Raw genomic sequence first — 16,841 nt, 5'->3', positions numbered from 1 at the left:
AGACTTGAAAAAACGGTGTATGCAACTTTCCTCCCTTGGTAACCATGCACAAGCTCCCACGTGAGCGGAGTTATTCCTTTCCAGATCTGCCGCAGCCCAGGATAGATGCAATACTATCGCGGGGCCCACAATGCACGACGAATGCCAAAAGCCCGGTTTTTCACCGTTCCCATTCAGTAATGACGGTCGTGCCGCAAATGGTCCGAGAATCCGGCGCGTTGTTTCTAGTTGTCTCGCCGAAACGACATATGGAATTTGGAAATAATATATAAAAAATAAAATATTAATAAAATTGGGTTGCAACACATTGATTTCCAAGGAGGTCACCCATCCTAATACTACTCTCGCCCAAGCACACTTATCTTCGGAGTTTTGATGCGATCCGTTGCATTAGTGCTGGAATGATCGCTGCCGTTTGCTTCTTGCTCGCTTAAATCCATATGCACTCACTATCTTGCTTCCCCCCATTAATTCTTTCAGACATGAAAAAATGGTGTATGCAACTTTCCTTCCTTGGTAAACGTGCAAAAGCTCCCACGTGAGCAGAGGTATTCAATTCCAGATCTACCGCAGCCACGGATAGATGCGATACAATCGCGGGGCGCACAATGCACGACGAATGCCAAAAGCCCTATTTTGCACCATTCCCATTCAATAATGACGGTCGTGCCGCAAATGGTCTGAGAATCCGGCGCGTTGTTTCCAGTTGTCTTGCCGAAACGACATATAGAACTTGCAAATAATATATCAAAAATAAAATATTAATAAAATTGGGGTGCAACACTAGGACTTCCCAGGAGGTCACCCATCCTAATACTTTCTCACCCAAACACGCTTAACTTCGGAGTTCTAATGGGATCCGGTGGATTAGTGCTGGTACGACCGCACCTGTTTGCTTTTTGCTCGCTTAAATCTTTATGCACTCACTATCTTGCTCCCCTCCATTAATACATTCATACTTGAAAATATGGTGTATGCAACTTTCCTCCCTTGGTAACCGTGCACAAGCTCCCACGTGAGCGGAGTTAATCCTTTCCAGATCTGCCGCAGCCCCGGATAGATGCAATACTATCGTGGGGCCCACAATGCACAATGAATGCCAAAAGCCCGGTTTTGCACCGTTCCCATCAGTAATGACGATCGTGCCGCAAATGGTCCGAATATCCGGCGCGTTGTTTCCAGTTGTTTCGCCGAAACGGCATATGGAATTTGCAAATAATATATCAAAAATAAAATATTAATAAAATTGGGTTGCAAAATGATGATTTCCCAGGAGGTCACCCATCGTAATACTACTCTCGCCCAAGCACACTTAACTTCAGAGTTCTGATGGGATCCCGTGCATTAGTGCTGGTATGATCACAACCGTTTGTTTCTTGCTCGCTTAAATCTTTATGCACTCACTATCTTGCTCCCCCCCATTAATTCTTTCTGACTTGAAAAAACGGTGTATGCAACTTTCCTCCCTTGGTAACCGTGCACAAGCTTCCACGTGAGCGGAGTTATTCCTTTCCAGATCTGTCGCAGCCCCGGATAGATGCAATACTATCGCGGGGCCCACAATGCACGACGTATGCCAAAAGCCCGGTTTTGCACCGTTCCCATTCTGTAATGACAGTCGTCCCGCAAATGGTCCGAGAATCTGGCACGTTGTTTCCAGTTGTCTCGCCGAAACGACATATGGAATTTGCAAATAATATATCAAAAATGAAATATTAATAAAATTGGGTTGCAACACGATGATTTCCCAGGAGGTCACCCATCCTAATACTACGCTCGCTCAAGCTCAATTAACTTCGGAGTTCTGATGGGATCCGGTGCAGTAGTGCTGGTATGATCGCAACCGTTTGCTAATTGCTCGCTTAAATCTTTATGCACTCACTACCTTGCTCCCCCCCATTAATTCTTTCAGATTTGAAAAAACGGTGTATGCAACTTTTCTCCCTTCGTAACCGTGCACAATTTTCCACCTGAGCGGAGTAATTCTTTTCTAGATCTGACGCAGCCCCGGATGGATGCAATATTATCACGGGGCCCACAATGCACGACGAATGCCAAAAGCCGGGTTTTGCACCGTTCCCATTCAGTAATGACGGTCGTGCCGCAAATTGTTCGAGAATCCGGCGTGTTGTTTGCAGTTGTCTCGCCGAAACGACATATGGAATTTGCAAATAATATATCAAAAATAAAATATTAATAAAATTGGGTTGCAACACGAAGATTTCCCAGGAGGTCACCCATCCTAATACTACTCTTGCCCAAGCACAGTTAACATCGGGGTTCTAAAGGGATCCGGTGCATTAGTGCTGGAATGATCGCAGCCGTTTGCTTCTTGCTCGCTTATATCTTTATGCACTCACTATCTTGCTCCCCCCCATTAATTCTTTCAGACATGAAAAAATGGTGTATGCAACTTTCCTTCCTTGGTAAACGTGCAAAAGCTCCCACGTGAGCAGAGTTATTCCATTCCAGATCTACCGAAGCCACGGATAGATGCGATACAATCGCGGAGCGCACAATGCACGACGAATGCCAAAAGCCCTATTTTGCACCGTTCCCATTCAGTGATGACGGTCGTGCCGCAAATGGTCCGAGAATCCGGCGCGTTGTTTCTAGTTGTCTCGCCGAAACGACATATGGAATTTGCAAATAATATATCAAAAATAAAATATTAATAAAATTGGGTTGCAACACGATGATTTCCAAGGAGGTCACCCATCCTAATACTACTCTCGCCCAAGCACACTTATCTTCGGAGTTCTGATGGGATCCGGTGCATTAGTGCTGGAATGATCGCAGCCGTTTGCTTCTTGCTCGCTTAAATCCTTATGCACTCACTATCTTGCTCCCCCCCATTAATTCTTTCAGACATGAAAAAACGGTGTATGCAACTTTCCTTCCTTGGTAAACGTGCAAAAGCTCCCACGTGAGCAGAGGTATTCAATTCCAGATCTACCGCAGCCACGGATAGATGCGATACAATCGCGGGGCGCACAATGCACGACGAATGCCAAAAGCCCTATTTTGCACCGTTCCCATTCAGTAATGACGGTCGTGCCGCAAATGGTCCGAGAATCCGGCGCGTTGTTTCCAGTTGTCTTGCCGAAACGACATATGGAACTTGCAAATAATATATCAAAAATAAAATATTAATAAAATTGGGGTGCAACACTAGGACTTCCCAGGAGGCCACCCATCCTAATACTTTCTCACCCAAACACGCTTAACTTCGGTGCAACACTAGGATTAGTGCTGGTACGATCGCACCTGTTTTCTTTTTGCTCGCTTAAATCTTTATGCACTCACTATCTTGCTCCCCTCCATTAATACATTCATACTTGAAAATACGGTGTATGCAACTTTCCGCCCTTGGTAACCGTGCACAAGCTCCCACGTGAGCGGAGTTAATCCTTTCCAGATCTGCCGCAGCCCCGGATAGATGCAATACTATCGCGGGGCCCACAATGCACGATGAATGCCAAAAGCCCGGTTTTGCACCGTTCTCATCAGTAATGACGATCGTGCCGCAAATGGTCCGAATATCCGGCGCGTTGTTTCCAGTTGTTTCGCCGAAACGGCATATGGAATTTGCAAATAATATATCAAAAATAAAATATTAATAAAATTGGGTTGCAAAATGATGATTTCCCAGGAGGTCACCCATTGTAATACTACTCTCGCCCAAGCACACTTAACTTCAGAGTTCTGATGGGATCCAGTGCATTAGTGCTGGTATGATCACAACCGTTTGTTTCTTGCTCGCTTAAATCTTTATGCACTCACTATCTTGCTCCCCCCCATTAATTCTTTCTGACTTGAAAAAACGGTGTATGCAACTTTCCTCCCTTGGTAACCGTGCACAAGCTCTCTCGTGAGCGGAGTTATTCCTTTCAAGATCTGCCGCAGCCCAGGATAGATGCAATACTATCGTGGGGCCCACAATGCACGATGAATGCCAAAAGCCCGGTTTTGCACCGTTCCCATCAGTAATGACGATCGTGTCGCAAATGGTCCGAATATCCGGCGCGTTGTTTCCAGTTGTTTCGCCGAAACGGCATCTGGAATTTGCAAATAATATATCAAAAATAAAATATTAATAAAATTGGGTTGCAAAATGATGATTTCCCAGGAGGTCACCCATCGTAATACTACTCTCGCCCAAGCACACTTAACTTCAGAGTTCTGATGGGATCCAGTGCATTAGTGCTGGTATGATCACAACCGTTTGTTTCTTGCTCGCTTAAATCTTTATGCACTCAGTATCTTGCTCCCCCCCATTAATTCTTTCTGACTTGAAAAAACTGTGTATGCAACTTTCCTCCCTTGGTAACCGTGCACAAGCTTCCACGTGAGCGGAGTTATTCCTTTCAAGATCTGCCGCAGCCCCGGATAGATGCAATACTATCGCGGGGCCCACAATGCACGACGAATGCCAAAAGCCCGATTTTGCACCGTTCCCATTCAGTAATGACGGTCGTGCCGCAAATGGTCCGAGAATCCGGTGCGTTGTTTCCAGTTGTCTCGCCGAAACGACATATGGAATTTGCAAATAATATATCAAAAATAAAATATTAATAAAATTGGGTTGCAACACGATGATTTCCAAGGAGGTCACCCATCCTAATACTACTCTCGCCCAAGCACACTTAACTTCGGAGTTCTGATGGGATCCGGTGGATTAGTGCTGGTACGATCGCACCTGTTTGCTTCTTGCTCGCTTAAATCTTTATGCACTCACTATCTTGCTCCCTTCCATTAATACATTCAGACTTGAAAATACGGTGTATGCAACTTTCCTCCCTTGGTAACCGTGCACAAGCTCCCACGTGAGCGGAGTTATTCCTTTCCAGATCTGCCGCAGCCCCGGATAGATGCAATACTATCGCGGGGCCCACAATGCACGAAGAATGCCAAAAGCCCGGTTTTGCACCGTTCCTATCAGTAATGACGATCGTGCCGCAAATAGTCCGAATATCCGGCGCGTTGTTTCCAGTTGTCTCGCCGAAACGACATATGGAATTTGCAAATAATATATCAAAAATAAAATATTAATAAAATTGGGTTGCAAAATGATGATTTCCCAGGAGGTCACCCATCGTAATACTACTCTCGCCCAAGCACACTTAACTTCAGAGTTCTAATGGGATCAAGTGCATTAGTGCTGGTATGATCACAACGGTTTGCTTCTTGCCCGCTTAAATCTTTATGCACTCACTATCTTGCTCCCCCCCATTAATTCTTTCTGATTTGAAAAAACGGTGCATGCAACTTTCCTCCCTTGGTAACCGTGCACAAGCTTCCACGTGAGCGGAGTTATTCCTTTCCAGATCTGTCGCAGCCCCGGATAGATGCAATACTATCACGGGGCCCACAATGCACGACGTATGGCAAAAGCCCGGTTTTGCACCGTTCCCATTCAGTAATGACAGTCGTGCCGCAAATGGTCCGAGAATCCGGCACGTTGTTCCAGTTGCTTCGCCGAAATGACATATGGAATTTGCAAATAATATATCAAAAAAAATATATTAATAAAATTGGGTTGCAACACGATGATTTCCCAGGAGGTCACCCATCCTAATACTACTCTCGCCCAAGCTCAATTAACTTCGGAGTTCTGTTGGGATCCGGTGCATTAGTGCTGGTATGATCGCAACCGTTTGCTAATTGCTCGCTTAAATCTTTATGCACTCACTACCTTGCTCCCCCCCATGAATTCTTTCAGATTTGAAAAAACGGTGTATACAACTTTCCTCCCTTCGTAACAGTGCACAATTTTCCACGTGAGCGGAGTTATTCCTTTCCAGATCTGACGCAGCACCGGATGGATGCAATGCTATCACGGGGCCCACAATGCACGACGAATGCCAAAAGTCGGGTTTTGCACCGTTCCCATTCAGTAATGACGGTCGTGCCGCAAATGGTTCGAGAATCCGGCGTGTTGTTTGCAGTTGTCTCGCCGAAACGACATATGGAATTTGCAAATAATATATCAAAAATAAAATATTAATAAAATTGGGTTGCAACACAAAGATTTCCCAGGAGGTCACCCATCCTAATACTACTCTTGCCCAAGCATAGTTAACTTCGGAGTTCTAATGCGATCCAGTGCTTTAGTGCTGGTATGATCGCAACTGTTTGCTTCTTGCTCGCTTAAATCTTTATGCACTCACTATCTTGCTCCCCCCCCATTAATTCTTTCAGACTTGAAAAAATGTTGTATGCAACTTTCTCCCTTGGTAACCGTGCACAAGCTTCCACGTGAGCAGAGTTATTCCTTTCCAGATCTGTCGCAGCCCCGGATAGATGCAATACTATCGTGGGGCCCACAATGCACGACGAATGCCAAAAGCCCGATTTTGAACCGTTCCCATTCAGTAGTGACGATTGTGCCGCAAATGGTCCGAGTATCCGGCGCGTTGTTTCCAGTTGTCTTGCGGAAAAGACATATGGAATTCGCAAATAGTATATCAATAATAAAATATTAATAAAATTGGGGTGCAACCGGAGGACTTCCCTAGAGGTCACACATCCTAATACTACTCTCGCCCAACCACACTTAACTTCGGAGTTCTGATGCGATCCGGTGCATTAGTGCTGGTATGATCGCACCCGTCCGCTTCTTCCTCGCTTAAATCTTTATGCACTCACAATCTTGCTCCCCTCCACTAATTCTTTCAGACTTGAAAAAACGGTGTATGCAACTTTCCTCCCTTGGTAAACGTGCTCAAGCTCCCACGTGAGCGGAGTTATTCCTTTCCAAATCTGCCGCAGCCATGGATAGATGCAATACAATCACGGGGCCCACAATGCACGACGAATGCCAAAAGCCCTGTTTCGCACCATTCCCATTCAGTAATGACAATCGTACCGCAAATGGTCCGAGCTTCCGGCCCGTTGTTTCCAGTTGTCTCGCCGAAACGACATATGGATTTTGCAAATAGTATATCAAAAATAAAATATTAATAAAATTGGGTTGCAACAGAAGGATTTCCCAAAAGGTCACCCATCCTAATACTACTCTCGCCCAAGCACACTTAACTTCGGAGTTCTGATGGGATCCGGTGGATTAGTGTTGGTATGATCGGACCCGTTTGCTTCTTGCTCGCTTAAATCTTTATGCACTCACTATCTTGCTCCCCTCTATTAATTTTTTCATACTGAAAAAATGGTGTATCCAACTTTCCTCCCTTCGTAACCGTGCACTAGCTCCTACGTGAGCGGCGTTATTCCTTTACAGATCTGCCGCAAACCCGGATAGATGCAATACTATCGCGGTGCCCCCAATGCACGACGAATGGCAAAAGCACGGTTTTACACCGTTCCCATTCAGTAATGACGATCGTGCCGGAAATGGTGCGAGTATCTGACGCGTTGTTTCCAGTTGTCTCGCCGAAACGACATATGGCATTTGCAAATAGTATATCAAAGATAAAATATTAATAAAATTGGGGTGCAACCGGAGGACTTCCCAGGAGGTCACCAATCCTAATACTACTCTCGCCCCTGCACGCTTAACTTCGGAGTTCTGATGGGATCCGGTGCATTAGTGCTGGTATGATCGCACCAGTCTGCTTTTTGCTCGCTTAAATTTTATGCTCTCATTATCTTGTTCCCCTCCAATAATTCTTTTAGACTTGAAAAAACGGTGTATGGAACTTTCCTCCCTTGGTAACCGTGCACAAGCTCCTACGTGAGAGGAGTTATTCCTTTCCAGATCTGCCGCATCCCCGGATAGATGCAATACTATCGCGGGGACCACAATGCACGACGAATGCCAAAAGCCGGGTTTTGCACCGTTCCCATTCAGTAATGACGATCGTACCGCAAATGGTCCGAGTATCCGGCGCGTTGTTTCCAGTTGTCTCGCCGAAACGACATATGGAATTTGCAAATTGTATATCAAAAATAAAATATTAATAAAATTGGGTTGCAACACAAGGATTTCTTAGGAGGTCAGCCATCCTAATACTACTCTCGCCCAAGCACGCTTAATTTCGGAGTTCTGATGGGATTCGGTGGATTAGTGCTGGTATGATCGCACCTGTTTGCTTCTTGCTCGCTTAAATCATTATGCACTCACTATCTTGCTCCCCTCCATTAATACATTCAGACTTGAAAATACGGTGTATGCAACTTTCCTCCCTTGGTAACCGTGCACAAGCTCCCACGTGAGCGGAGTTATTCCTTTCCAGATCTGCCGCAGCCCCGGATAGATGCAATACTATCGCGGGGCCCACAATGCACGATGAATGCCAAAAGCCCGGTTTTGCACCGTTCCCATCAGTAATGACGATCGTGCCGCAAATGGTCCGAATATCCGACGCGTTGTTTCCAGTTGTTTCGCCGAAACGGCATATGGAATTTGCAAATAATATATCAAAAATAAAATATTAATAAAATTGGGTTGCAAAATGATGATTTCCCAGGTGGTCACCCATCGTAATACTACTCTCGCCCATGCACACTTAACTTCAGAGTTCTAATGGGATCCAGTGCATTAGTGCTGGAATGATCACAACCGTTTGCTTTTTGCTCGCTTAAATCTTTATGCACTCACTATCTTGCTCCCCCCCATTAATTCTTTCTGACTAGAAAAAATGGTGCATGCAACTTTCCTCCCTTGGTAACCGTGCACAAGCTTCCACGTGAGCGGAGTTATTCCTTTCCAGATCTGTCGCATCCCCGGATAGATGCAATACTATCGCGGGGCCCACAATGCACGACGTATGCCAAAAGCCTAGTTTTGCACCGTTCCCATTCAGTAATGACAGTCGTGCCGCAAATGGTCCGATAATCCGGCACGTTGTTTCCAGTTGTCTCGCCGAAACGACATATGGAATTTGCAAATAATATATCAAAAATAAAATATTAATAAAATTGGGTTGCAACACGATGATTTCCCATGAGGTCACCCATCCTAATACTACTCTCGCCAAGCTCAATTAACTTCGGAGTTCTGATGGGATCCGGTGCATTAGTGCTGGTATGATCGCAACCGTTTGCTAATTGCTCGCTTAAATCTTTATGCACTCACTACCTTGCTGCCCCCCATTAATTCTGTCAGATTTGAAAAAACGGTGTTTGCAACTTTCCTCCCTTCGTTACCGTGCACAATTTTCCACGTGAGCGGAGTTATTCCAATCCAGATCTGACGCAGCACCGGATGGATGCAATACTTTCACGGGGCCCACAATGCACGACGAATGCCAAAAGCCGGGTTTTGCACCGTTCCCATTCAGTAATGACGGTCGTGCCGCAAATGGTTCAAGAATCCGGCGTGTTGCTTGCAGTTGTCTCGCCGAAACGACATATGGAATTTGCAAATAATATATCAAAAATATAATATTAATAAAATTGGGTTGCAACACGAAGATTTCCCAGGAGGTCACCCATCGTAATACTACTCTTGCCCAAGCATAGTTAACTTCGGAGTTCTAATAGGATCCAGTGCTTTAGTGCTGGTATGATCGCAACTGTTTGCTTCTTGCTCGCTTAAATCTTTATGCACTCACTATCTTGCTCCCCCCCCATTAATTCTTTCAGACTTGAAAAAATGTTGTATGCAACTTTCTCCCTGGGTAACCGTGCACAAGCTTCCACGTGAGCGGAGTTATTCCTTTCCAGATCTGTCGCAGCCCCGGATAGATGCAATACTATCGTGGGGCCCACAATGCACGACGAATGCCAAAAGCCCGATTTTGCACCGTTCCCATTCAGTAGTGACGATTGTGCCGCAAATGGTCCGAGTATTCAGTAGTGACGATTGTGCCGCAAATGGTCCCATTCAGTAGTGACGATTGTTTCCAGTTGTCTTGCGGAAAAGACATATGGAATTTGCAAATAGTATATCAAAAATAAAATATTAATAAAATTGGGGTGCAACCGGAGGACTTCCCTGGAGGTCACACATCCTAATACTACTCTCGCCCAACCACACTTAACTTCGGAGTTCTGATGCGATCCGGTGCATTAGTGCTGGTATGATCGCACCCGTCCGCTTCTTCCTCGCTTAAATCTTTATGCACTCACAATCTTGCTCCCCTCCACTAATTCTTTCAGACTTGAAAAAACGGTGTATGCAACTTTCCTCCCTTGGTAAACGTGCTCAATCTCCCACGTGAGCGGAGTTATTCCTTTCCAAATCTGCCGCAGCCATGGATAGATGCAATACAATCGCGGGGCCCACATTGCACGACGAATGCCAAAAGCCCTATTTCGCACCATTCCCATTCAGTAATGACAATCGTACCGCTAATGGTTCGAGCTTCCGGCCCGTTGTTTCCAGTTGTCTCGCCGAAACGACATATGGATTTTGCAAATAGTATATCAAAAATAAAATATTAATAAAATTGGGTTGCAACAGAAGGATTTCCCAGGAGGTCACCCATCCTAATACTACTCTCACCCAAGCTCAATTAACTTCGGAGTTCTGATGGGATCCGGTGCATTAGTGCTGGTATGATCGCAACCGTTTGCTAATTGCTCGCTTAAATCTTTATGCACTCACTACCTTGCTCCCCCCCATTAATTCTTTCAGATTTGAAAAAACGGTGTATGCAACATTCATCCCTTCGTAACCGTGACCAATTTTCCACGTGAGCGGAGTTATTCCTTTCCAGATCTGACGCAGCCCCGGATAGATGCAATACTATCGCGGGGCCCACAATGCACGATGTATGGCAAAAGCCCAGTTTTGCACCGTTCCCATTCAGTAATGACAGTCGTGCCGCAAATGGTTCGAGAATCCGGCACGTTGTTTCCAGTTGTCTCGCCGAAACGAAATATGGATATTGCAAATAATATATCAAAAAAAAATATTAATAAAATTGGGTTGCAACACGATGATTTCCCAGGAGGTCACCCATCCTAATACTACTCTCGCCCAAGCTCAATTAACTTCGGAGTTCTGATGGGATCCGGTGCATTAGTGCTGGTATGATCGCAATCGTTTGCTAATTGCTCGCTTAAATCTTTATGCACTCACTACCTTGCTCCCCCCCATTAATTCTTTCAGATTTGAAAAAACGGTGTATGCAACTTTCCATCCTTCGTAACCGTGCACAATTTTTCACGTGAGCGGAGTTATTCTTTTCCAGATCTGACGCAGCACCGGATGGATGCAATAATATCACGGGGCCCACAATGCACGACGAATGCCAAAAGCCGGGTTTTGCACCGTTACCATTCAGTAATGACGGTCGTGCCACAAATGGTTCGAGAATCCGGCGTGTTGTTTGCAGTTGTCTCACCAAAACGACATATGGAATTTGCAAATAATATATCAAAAATAAAATATTAATAAAATTGGATTGCAACACGATGATTTCGCAGGAGGTCACCCATCCTAATACTACTCTTGCCCAAGCATAGTTAACTTCGGAGTTCTAATGCGATCCAGTGCTTTAGTGCTGGTATGATCGCAACTGTTTGCTTCTTGCTAGCTTAAATCTTTATGCACTCACTATCTTGCTCCCCCCCCATTAATTCTTTCAGACTTGAAAAAATGTTGTATGCAACTTTCTCCCTTGGTAACCGTGCACAAACTTCCACGTGAGCGGAGTTATTCCTTTCCAGATCTGTCGTAGACCCGGATAGATGCAATACTATCGTGGGGCCCACAATGCATGACGAATGCCAAAAGCCCGATTTTGCACCGTTCCCATTCAGTAGTGACGATTGTGCCGCAAATGGTCCGAGTATCCGGCGCGTTGTTTCCAGTTGTCTTGCGGAAAAGACATATGGAATTTGCAAATAGTATTTCAAAAATAAAATATTAATAAAATTGGGGTGCAACCGGAGGACTTCCCTGGAGGTCACACATCCTAATACTACTCTCGCCCAACCACACTTAACTTCGGAGTTCTGATGCGATCCGGTGCATTAGTGCTGGTATGATCGCACCCGTCCGCTTCTTCCGCGCTTAAATCTTTATCCACTCACAATCTTGCTCCCCTCCACTAATTCTTTCAGACTTGAAAAAACGTTGTATGCAACTTTCTCCCTTGGTAAACGTGTTCAAGCTCCCACGTGAGCGGAGTTATTCCTTTCCAAATCTGCCGCAGCCATGGATAGATGCAATACAATCGCGGGGCCCACAATGCACGACGATTGCCAAAAGCCCTGTTTCGCACCATTCCCATTTAGTAATGACAATCGTACCGCAAATGGTGTGAGCTTCCGGCCCGTTGTTTCCAGTTGTCTCGCCGAAACGACATATGGATTTTGCAAATAGTATATCAAAAATAAAATATTAATAAAATTGGGTTGCAACAGAAGGATTTCCCAGGAGGTCACCCATCCTAATACTACTCTCGCCCAAGCACACTTAACTTTGGAGTTCTGATGGGATCCGGTGGATTAGTGTTGGTATGATAGGACCCGTTTGCTTCTTGCTCGCTTAAATCTTTATGCACTCACTATCTTGCTCCCCTCCATTAATTCTTTCATACTGAAAAAACGGTGTATCCAACTTTCCTCCCTTCGTAACCGTGCACTAGCTCCCACGTGAGCGGCGTTATTCCTTTACAGATCTGCCGCAAACCCGGATAGATGCAATACTATCGCGGTGCCCCCAATGCACGACGAATGCCAAAAGCACGGTTTTGCACCGTTCCCATTCAGTAATGACGATCGTGCCGGAAATGGTGCCAGTATCTGACGCGTTGTTTCCAGTTGTCTCGCCGAAACGACATATGGAATTTGCAAATAGTATATCAAAGATAAAATAATAATAAAATTGGGGTGCAACAGGAGGACTTCCCAGGAGTTCACCAATCCTAATACTACTCTCGCCCCTGCACACCTAACTTCGGAGTTCTGATGGGATCGCACCTGGTTGTCTCGCCGAAACGACATATGGAATTTGCAAATAATATATCAAAAATAAAATATTAATAAAATGGGGTTGCAACATGATAATTTCCGAGGAGGTTACCCATCCTAATACTACTCTCGCCCAAGCTCAATTAACTTCGGAGTTCTGATGGGATCCGGTGCATTAGTGCTGGTATGATCGCAACCGTTTGCTATTTGCTCACTTAAATCTTTATGCACTCACTATCTTGCTCCCCCCCATTAATTCTTTCAGATTTGAAAAGAACGGTGTATGCAACTTTCCTCCCTTCGTAACCGTGCACAAGCTCCCACGTGAGCGGAGTTATTCCTTTCCAGATCTGCCGCAACCCCGGATAGAAGCACTACTATCGCGGGGCCCACAATGCACGACGAATGTTAAAAGCCCGGTTTGGCACCGTTTCTGGTTGTCTCGCCGAAACGACATATGGAATTTGCAAATAATTTATCAAAAATAAAATATTAATAAAATTGGGTTGCAACATGATAATTTCCGAGGAGGTTACCCATCCTAATACTACTCTCGCCCAAGCTCAATTAACTTCGGAGTTCTGATGGGATCCGATGCATTAGTGCTGGTATGATCGCAACCGTTTGCTTCTTGCTCGCTTAAATCTTTATGCACTCACTATCTTGCTCCCCCCCATTAATTCTTTCAGACTTGAAAAAACGGTGTATGCAACTCTCCTCCATTCGTAACCGTGCACAACCTTCCACGTGAGCGGAGTTATTCCTTTCCAGATCAGTCGCAGCCCCGGATAGATGCAATACTATCGCAGGGCCCACAATGCACGACGAATGCCAAAAGCCTGGTTATGCACGGTTCCCATTCAGCAATGACGGTCGTGCCGCAAATGGTCTGAGAATCCGGCGCGTTGTTTCCGGTTGTCTCGCCGAAACGACATATGGAATTTGCAAATAATATATCAAAAATTAAATATTAATAAAATTGGGTTGCAACACGATGATTTCCCAGGAGGTCACCCATCCTAATACTACTCTAGCCCAAGCACAGTTAACTTCGGAGTTCTAATGGGATCCGGTGCTTTAGTGCTGGTATGATCGCAACTGTTTGCTTCTTGCTCGCTTAAATCTTTATGCACTCACTATCTTGTTCCCCCCCCATTAATTCTTTCAGACTTGAAAAAATGGTGTATGCAACTTTCTCCCTTGGTAACCGTGCACAAGTTTCCACGTGAGCGGAGTTATTCCTTTCCAGATCTGTCGCAGCCCCGGATAGATGCAATACTATCGTGGGGCCCACAATGCACGACGAATGCCAAAAGCCCGATTTTGCACCGTTCCCATTCAGTAGTGGCGATCGTGCCGCAAATGGTCCGAGTATCCGGCGCGTTGTTTGCAGTTGTCTCGCGGAAACGACATATGGAATTTGCAAATAGTATATCAAAAATAAAATATTAATAAAATTGGGTTGCAACACAAGGATTTCCCAGGAGGTCAGCCATCCTAATACTACTCTCGCCCAAGCACTCTTAGATTCGGAGTTCTGATGGGATCCGGTGGATTAGTGCTGGTATGATCGCACCCGTTTGCTTCTTGCTCGCTTAAATCTTTATGCACACACTATCTTGCTCGCCACCATTAATACTTTCAGACTTGAAAAAATGGTGTATGTAACTTTCCTCCCGTGTTAATCGTGCACAAGTTCCCACGTGAGCGGAGTTATTCCTTTCCAGATCTGCCGCAGCCCCGGATAGATGCAACTATCACGGGGCCCACAAAGCACGACGAATGCCTGAAGCACGGTTTTGCACCGTTCTCATTCAGTAATCACGATCGTGCCGCCAATTATGCGAGTATCCAGCGTGTTGTTTCTAGTTGTCTTGCCGAAACGACATATGGAATTTGCAAATAGTATATCAAAAATAAAATATTAAGAAAATTGGGGTGCAACAGGAGGACTTCCCTGGAGGACAGCCTTCGTAATACTACTCTCGCCCAAACACACTTAACTTCGGAGTTCTGATGCGATCCGGTGCATTAGTGCTGGAATGATCGCACCCGTCCGCTTCTTCCTCGCTTAAATCTTTATGCACTCACAATCTTGCTCCCCTCCATTAATTCTTTCAAGACTTGAAAAAACGGTTTATTCAACTTTCCTCTCTTCGTAACCGTGCACTAGCTCCCACGTTAGCGGCGTTATTCCTTTAAATATCTGCCGCAACCCCGGATAGATGCAATACTATAGCGGGGCCCACAATGCACAACGAATGCCAAAAGCACGGTTTTGCACCGTTCCCGTTCAGTAATGACGATCGTGCCGGAAATGGTCCGAGTATCCGACGCGTTGTTTCTAGTTGTCTCGCCGAAACGACATTTGGAATTTGCAAATAGTATATAAAAGATAAAATATTAATAAAATTGGGGTGCAACACGAGGACTTCCCAGGAGGTCACCAATCCTAATACTACTCTCGCCCATGCACGCTTAACTTCGGAGTTTTGATGGGATCCGGTGCATTAGTGCTGGTATGATCGCACCCGTCTGCTTCTTGCTCACTTAAATCCTTATGCTCTCATTATCTTGTTCCCCTCCAATAATTCATTCAGATTGAAAAAATGGTGTATGCAACTTTCCTCCCTTGGTAACTGTGCACAAGCTCCCACGTGAGAGGAGTTATTTCTTTCCAGATCTGCCGCATCCCCGGATAGATGCAATACTATCGTGGGAACCACAATGCACGACGAATGCCAAAAGCCCGGTTTTACATCGTTCCCATTCAGTAATGACGATCGTACCGTAAATGGTCCGAGTATCCGGACCGTTGTTTCCAATTGTCTCGCCGAAACGACATATCGAATTTGCAAATAGTATATGAAAAATAAAATATTAATAAAATTGGATTGCAACACAAGGATTTCTTAGGAGGTCAGCCATCCTAATACTACTCTCGCCCAAGCATTCTTAACTTTGGAGTTCTGATGGGATCCAGTGAATTAGAGCTGGTATGATCGCACCCGTTTGCTTCTTGCTTGCTTAAATCTTTATGCACTCATTATCTTGCTCCCCTCCATTAATACTTTCAGACTTGAAAAAACGGTGTATGCAACTTTCCTCCCTTGGTAACCGTGCACAAGCTTCCACGTGAGCGGAGTTATTCCTTTCCAAATCTGTCGCAGCCCCGGATAGATGCAATACTATCGCGGGGCCCACAATGCACGACGAATGCCAAAAGCCCGGTTTTGCACCGTTCCCATTCAGTAATGACAGTCGTGCCGCAAATGGTCCGAGAATACGGTGCGTTGTTTCCAGTTTTCTCGGCGGAACGACATATGGAATTTGCAAATAATATATCAAAAATAAAATATTAATAAAATTGGGTTGCAACACGATGATTTCCCAGGAGGTCACCCATCCTAATACTACTCTCGCCCAAGCTCAATTAACTTCGGAGTTCTGATGGGATCCGGTGCATTAGTGCTGGTATGATCGCAACCGTTTGCTATTTGCTCGCTTAAATCTTTATGCACTCACTATCTTGCTCCCCCCCATTAATTCTTTCAGACTTGAAAAAACGGTGTATGCAACTTTCCTTCCTTCGTAACCGTGCACAATTTTCCACGTGAGCAGAGTCATTCCTTTCCAGATCTGCCGCAGCCGCGGATAGATGCCATACTATCGCGGGGCCCACAATGCACGATGAATGCCAAAAGCCCGGTTTTGCACCGTTCCCATCAGAAATGTCGATCGTGCCGCAAATGGTCCGAATATCCGGCGTGTTGTTTCCAGTTGTCTCGCCGAAACGACATATGGAATTTGCAAATAATATATGAAAATTAAAATATTAATAAAATGGGGTTGCAAAATGATGATTTCCCAGGAGGTCACCCATCGTAATACTACTCTCGCCCAAGAACACTTAACTTCAGAGTTCTGATGGGATCCAGTGCATTAGTGCTGGTATGATCACAACCGTTTGCTTCTTGCTCGCTTAAATCTTTATGCACTCACTATCTTGCTCCCCCCCA

The 16,841-nt window shown here is 45.1% G+C and overlaps 2 non-coding genes and 32 pseudogenes across 2 annotated transcripts; all 34 read right to left on the bottom strand.

Annotated features, from left to right (window-relative positions):
• Positions 1-294: 294 nt before the first annotated feature.
• On the bottom strand, positions 295-413 carry LOC148856382 (5S ribosomal RNA; annotated as a pseudogene).
• Positions 414-772: 359 nt separating this feature from the next.
• On the bottom strand, positions 773-890 carry LOC148856381 (5S ribosomal RNA; annotated as a pseudogene).
• Positions 891-1,248: 358 nt separating this feature from the next.
• Positions 1,249-1,367, bottom strand: LOC148856380 (5S ribosomal RNA; annotated as a pseudogene).
• Positions 1,368-1,726: 359 nt separating this feature from the next.
• On the bottom strand, positions 1,727-1,845 carry LOC148856379 (5S ribosomal RNA; annotated as a pseudogene).
• Positions 1,846-2,204: 359 nt separating this feature from the next.
• On the bottom strand, positions 2,205-2,323 carry LOC148856378 (5S ribosomal RNA; annotated as a pseudogene).
• A 359-nt stretch (positions 2,324-2,682) lies between these two features.
• LOC148856377 (5S ribosomal RNA) lies at positions 2,683-2,801 on the bottom strand (annotated as a pseudogene).
• An 826-nt stretch (positions 2,802-3,627) lies between these two features.
• On the bottom strand, positions 3,628-3,746 carry LOC148856376 (5S ribosomal RNA; annotated as a pseudogene).
• Positions 3,747-4,104: 358 nt separating this feature from the next.
• LOC148856375 (5S ribosomal RNA) lies at positions 4,105-4,223 on the bottom strand (annotated as a pseudogene).
• Positions 4,224-4,582: 359 nt separating this feature from the next.
• Positions 4,583-4,701, bottom strand: LOC148856374 (5S ribosomal RNA; annotated as a pseudogene).
• Positions 4,702-5,059: 358 nt separating this feature from the next.
• On the bottom strand, positions 5,060-5,178 carry LOC148856373 (5S ribosomal RNA; annotated as a pseudogene).
• Positions 5,179-5,536: 358 nt separating this feature from the next.
• LOC148856372 (5S ribosomal RNA) lies at positions 5,537-5,655 on the bottom strand (annotated as a pseudogene).
• Positions 5,656-6,014: 359 nt separating this feature from the next.
• On the bottom strand, positions 6,015-6,133 carry LOC148856371 (5S ribosomal RNA; annotated as a pseudogene).
• A 359-nt stretch (positions 6,134-6,492) lies between these two features.
• On the bottom strand, positions 6,493-6,611 carry LOC148856370 (5S ribosomal RNA; annotated as a pseudogene).
• A 359-nt stretch (positions 6,612-6,970) lies between these two features.
• LOC148856369 (5S ribosomal RNA) lies at positions 6,971-7,089 on the bottom strand (annotated as a pseudogene).
• Positions 7,090-7,447: 358 nt separating this feature from the next.
• On the bottom strand, positions 7,448-7,566 carry LOC148856368 (5S ribosomal RNA; annotated as a pseudogene).
• A 358-nt stretch (positions 7,567-7,924) lies between these two features.
• Positions 7,925-8,043, bottom strand: LOC148856367 (5S ribosomal RNA; annotated as a pseudogene).
• A 358-nt stretch (positions 8,044-8,401) lies between these two features.
• LOC148856366 (5S ribosomal RNA) lies at positions 8,402-8,520 on the bottom strand (annotated as a pseudogene).
• A 359-nt stretch (positions 8,521-8,879) lies between these two features.
• Positions 8,880-8,997, bottom strand: LOC148856365 (5S ribosomal RNA; annotated as a pseudogene).
• A 359-nt stretch (positions 8,998-9,356) lies between these two features.
• On the bottom strand, positions 9,357-9,475 carry LOC148856364 (5S ribosomal RNA; annotated as a pseudogene).
• A 398-nt stretch (positions 9,476-9,873) lies between these two features.
• On the bottom strand, positions 9,874-9,992 carry LOC148856363 (5S ribosomal RNA; annotated as a pseudogene).
• A 359-nt stretch (positions 9,993-10,351) lies between these two features.
• On the bottom strand, positions 10,352-10,470 carry LOC148856362 (5S ribosomal RNA; annotated as a pseudogene).
• Positions 10,471-10,828: 358 nt separating this feature from the next.
• LOC148856361 (5S ribosomal RNA) lies at positions 10,829-10,947 on the bottom strand. Its single transcript, XR_016098131.1, has one exon. It is a non-coding gene; the product is annotated as a 5S ribosomal RNA (ribosomal RNA).
• Positions 10,948-11,306: 359 nt separating this feature from the next.
• On the bottom strand, positions 11,307-11,425 carry LOC148856360 (5S ribosomal RNA; annotated as a pseudogene).
• A 359-nt stretch (positions 11,426-11,784) lies between these two features.
• On the bottom strand, positions 11,785-11,903 carry LOC148856359 (5S ribosomal RNA; annotated as a pseudogene).
• Positions 11,904-12,261: 358 nt separating this feature from the next.
• LOC148856358 (5S ribosomal RNA) lies at positions 12,262-12,380 on the bottom strand (annotated as a pseudogene).
• Positions 12,381-12,901: 521 nt separating this feature from the next.
• Positions 12,902-13,020, bottom strand: LOC148856357 (5S ribosomal RNA; annotated as a pseudogene).
• Positions 13,021-13,325: 305 nt separating this feature from the next.
• LOC148856356 (5S ribosomal RNA) lies at positions 13,326-13,444 on the bottom strand (annotated as a pseudogene).
• A 359-nt stretch (positions 13,445-13,803) lies between these two features.
• LOC148856355 (5S ribosomal RNA) lies at positions 13,804-13,922 on the bottom strand (annotated as a pseudogene).
• A 359-nt stretch (positions 13,923-14,281) lies between these two features.
• Positions 14,282-14,400, bottom strand: LOC148856354 (5S ribosomal RNA; annotated as a pseudogene).
• Positions 14,401-14,757: 357 nt separating this feature from the next.
• On the bottom strand, positions 14,758-14,876 carry LOC148856353 (5S ribosomal RNA; annotated as a pseudogene).
• A 360-nt stretch (positions 14,877-15,236) lies between these two features.
• LOC148856352 (5S ribosomal RNA) lies at positions 15,237-15,355 on the bottom strand (annotated as a pseudogene).
• A 358-nt stretch (positions 15,356-15,713) lies between these two features.
• Positions 15,714-15,832, bottom strand: LOC148856351 (5S ribosomal RNA; annotated as a pseudogene).
• A 359-nt stretch (positions 15,833-16,191) lies between these two features.
• On the bottom strand, positions 16,192-16,310 carry LOC148856350 (5S ribosomal RNA). The gene has a single exon (XR_016097703.1). It is a non-coding gene; the product is annotated as a 5S ribosomal RNA (ribosomal RNA).
• A 358-nt stretch (positions 16,311-16,668) lies between these two features.
• LOC148856349 (5S ribosomal RNA) lies at positions 16,669-16,787 on the bottom strand (annotated as a pseudogene).
• Positions 16,788-16,841: the final 54 nt, after the last annotated feature.

Source organism: Nelumbo lutea, chromosome 4 (genome assembly GCF_056320005.1).
Source record: "Nelumbo lutea isolate HS-2025 chromosome 4, American lotus-T2T, whole genome shotgun sequence".
NCBI classification, from domain to species: domain Eukaryota; kingdom Viridiplantae; phylum Streptophyta; class Magnoliopsida; order Proteales; family Nelumbonaceae; genus Nelumbo; species Nelumbo lutea.
Note: the sequence above shows the minus strand (reverse complement) of the source record. Positions and strands in the feature narration are given on the sequence as shown.